Below are 3,342 nucleotides of genomic sequence, written 5' to 3'. Positions count from 1 at the left end.
ACACTTTTCAGATTCTTTGAACATTTTTCCTGCTTCTAGCCAATGGGACTCAAGTCCACCAAACAACACTGCATCCTCCCTCCCACAATGCTCATGGAAAGCACCCAAAGCCATGGCTCTAGTTTCAGGGTTGTTGAAGTAGGTGCTGTGAAGTAGGTAAAGCTCCCCTTGATTCTTCTTTGATTTCTATTTCCCTCTTCAGGTACTAGTTGCTTGTAGAAGGAAGAAAAGATATTGCTAATGAAGAAAACTGAAAGATTAAGTGTTTGGATTGCACCAAAAATTGAAACAACTTCCCATTTTAAAATTTGAAGAGAACACTGGAGTGATTGTTGTGATCACTGAATTTCAAAACCACCAACTGCTGTTGACAATTTTTATTCCTGCAGCCCAGTTGTGCTGGAGAAATTCCAAATCCTCACTTCTGATTTTGTGAAATACCTACAAAGAGTAACTAAGGCCAATGGAAAGAACTTATCTCTTGTCTTCTTAGGCCTACATGGCATGAGACCAAGGGCAGTAGCAGCTGGATGAAGACAGCAGGAGCCCGCGGACACTGCCTGCCACTGTGATGTGCAAGTAGCAGGCAGTAGCAGTGTTTTCTTGATGTGCTCAGCCCGAGTGTAAGACAAAGAAATTGTCAGAGCGATGCACAGTTTAGACTTATGACCAGGACAGTTGACAGTTTTCATCAGTCAATGCCACCACAAAAAATCATGACAAAGTGAAGAGGTGACATTTGGTTTTGAACAACACTTATAACATATATACATACAGTAGTACCTGGATTCTTTAATTTCTTTCCATGATTGTGGCTGCCAACTGAACTGGACAAAAATCCAAATCAAATTTACCCATAATGTTAACATAGATGCTAGCCATTGAATCTGATATGGTTCTTCTCCAATTGAGTTTGCAGCCATAATTGTGGAAAGAATTAAGTACTTGAACCAAGATACCACTGTGTATCTACTTTTCCCAAAATAAGACCTTGCCAGAAAAAAAAATCTGCCTTGAAATGTAGAGATTGCAAATGCCAGCCCCATCAGCCTGTCCCTGCCTTCCCGGTCATCTCTATTCTCTTGTTCAGTGGCTGCTCTGGCAGACAAGGACAAGGAGATTGGCCTGGAAGTTGTGATCTCTAGTTTCCAAGGTTGATTATTTTCTGTCTAGGTCGTATTTTCAGGGAAAAATGGTATATTAGTGTTTTTGAAACACAAATTTCTCTTCTTTTTTGTCCTCACATTTTCAGGTGACACTGACATGTATACTGAACAGGTCAGCTGCCTTCTGGCTCCTGGCCTACATTTGGTCACTCTATGACTATTTCTTTGGGTTTAAACTCAGCCTAAACATGTAGTCAAGAACACTGGACAGCAAGCACATGTAGTTAGTTCCAGGTGCTTCCTTCCCCTTTTTGCCTGCAGGAGGTGTTCAATTTGTCCATCACTCATTCCTTCCCATTGCTTTTGGTCACCTAGTGAAGGAGGATTCTACTGGAGCTGTCGTGGGGTAGATACACTGTGCCCTTAAGAATTTTGAATCAGGTCTCAGATGCCACCACCTGCCCATGTTGAGTGTTCTCTCGTCCTCTGCTTCCCACCTGCCACAAAACTCAATGGGACATTAAATTGCTGTTCTGGTCATTGACAATGGCTCCACCATATGTGAAGTTGGCTCTGCTGGTGATGACACTTCCCGAGCTGTGTTCCTCTCCATTGTTGGTGGCCCCCGACACCAGGGTGTGATGGTGGGCATGAGCCAGAATGATTCCTATGTGGGAAATGAGACCCAAAGCAAGTGTGGCATGCTGACCCTGAAGTATCCTATCAAGCATGGCATTGTCACCAACTGGGATGTCATGGAGATCTTATACCACACCTTCTGCAGTGATCTGCATGGGGCTCGCCAGGAGAACCCACTGCTGCTGACAGAGGCCCCCTGGAACCTAAAGGCCAACAGAGAGATGACTCAGGTCATGTTTCAGACCTTCAACACCCCAGTCATGTACGTGGCTTTTCAGGCCATGCTGTCCTCATCTCTGTGCCTCTGGGCACACCACTGGTATTGTCATAGACTCTGGTGAAGGGTCACCCACACAGTGCCCACCTATGAGGGCTATGCCCTCCCTCATGTCATCCTACATCTGGACCTGGCTGGTTGGGACCTGACAAACTACCTCATGAAGATCCTGACAGAGTGTGGCTATAGCTTCATCACCATTGCTGAGAGGGAGATTGTTCATGATATTAAGGAGAAGCTGCGCTACATTGCCCTGGATTTTGAGCAGGAGATGGCCAGAGAAGCTGCTTCTTTCTCTTTGGAGAAGAGTTACAAGCTGCCTGATGGCCAAGTGATTACCACAGGCAATGAGCACTGCCTGTGTCCAGAGGCGCTTGTCCAGCCCTCTTTCTTTGATATGGAATCCTGTGGCATCCATGAGACTACCTTCAATTCTATCGTGAATTGCAGTGTGGACACGCACAAGGACCTATATGCCAGCACAGTGCTGTCTGGTGGCACCACCATTTACCCAGGCATTGCTGACAGGATGTAGAAGATCACAGTCCTGGGACCCAGCACCATGAAGATCAAGATCATTGCCCCTCCTGAATGCGAGTAATCTCAGTGGATTGGTGGCTCAATCCTGGTCTCGCTGTCCACCTTCCAGGAGATGTGGATCAGCAAACAGAAGTATGATGAGTCAGACCCCTTCATTGTGCAACATAAATGCTTCTAAATGGAATGAACAGTTGCCAGGCATCTGCTGCATGAGCTGATTCTGAAATATAATTTTCCCCTAGCATATGTATAAGCCTCATGTTAGCCTCATGAAATTGAAATAAGCCTTTGAAAGAAATTTGTCTTTGGAGCTTATATCTCTATCAGCACCAGATTGTAGAACTTATGGCTGATTTTGATCTTATATTCAAGTTAACTGTTTTTTGGTCTGTTTTATACCCTGTGCATATCTTGGATTCATTCTTTAGTCAATGTAGTTTGGTCATTTGGTGGTTGAGTTGAGCACAGTTGAGGAGAAATCCATGGCTTGACAATCTGGGTGGCCACAGAACAGATCTGTGCAGGGTATTGAGTCAAAGCTGACTGTTCCAGGATTTCTCGGCCTGGAAGGACTTGGTGAACCAGTTGTGACTTTGGTCTTTTTGCTGTTCTAACTGGGTAGGAGAGTCTGAGTCTTATGACCCTGTTTCCATCCGTTATCATTTTCCCACCGGAATGCCAGCAGTTGGTTTTACTTGCCTTGAGTTGGAAACAGTGTGTATTTACACCTGTAAATTTATTCATTCTTTTAATTTATGTGAGGTTTTTTTGAATTGATCT

At 44.5% G+C, this 3,342-nt stretch overlaps 1 pseudogene; it reads left to right on the top strand.

Annotated features, from left to right (window-relative positions):
* Window positions 1-1,618: 1,618 nt before the first annotated feature.
* Window positions 1,619-2,793, top strand: LOC101562322 (annotated as a pseudogene).
* Window positions 2,794-3,342: the final 549 nt, after the last annotated feature.

This window comes from Octodon degus, unplaced genomic scaffold, assembly GCF_000260255.1.
Source record: "Octodon degus isolate 3935 unplaced genomic scaffold, OctDeg1.0 scaffold00472, whole genome shotgun sequence".
NCBI lineage: Eukaryota > Metazoa > Chordata > Mammalia > Rodentia > Octodontidae > Octodon > Octodon degus.
The sequence above is the reverse complement of the archived record's forward strand: the minus strand, read 5'-3'. Positions and strand labels throughout refer to the sequence as shown.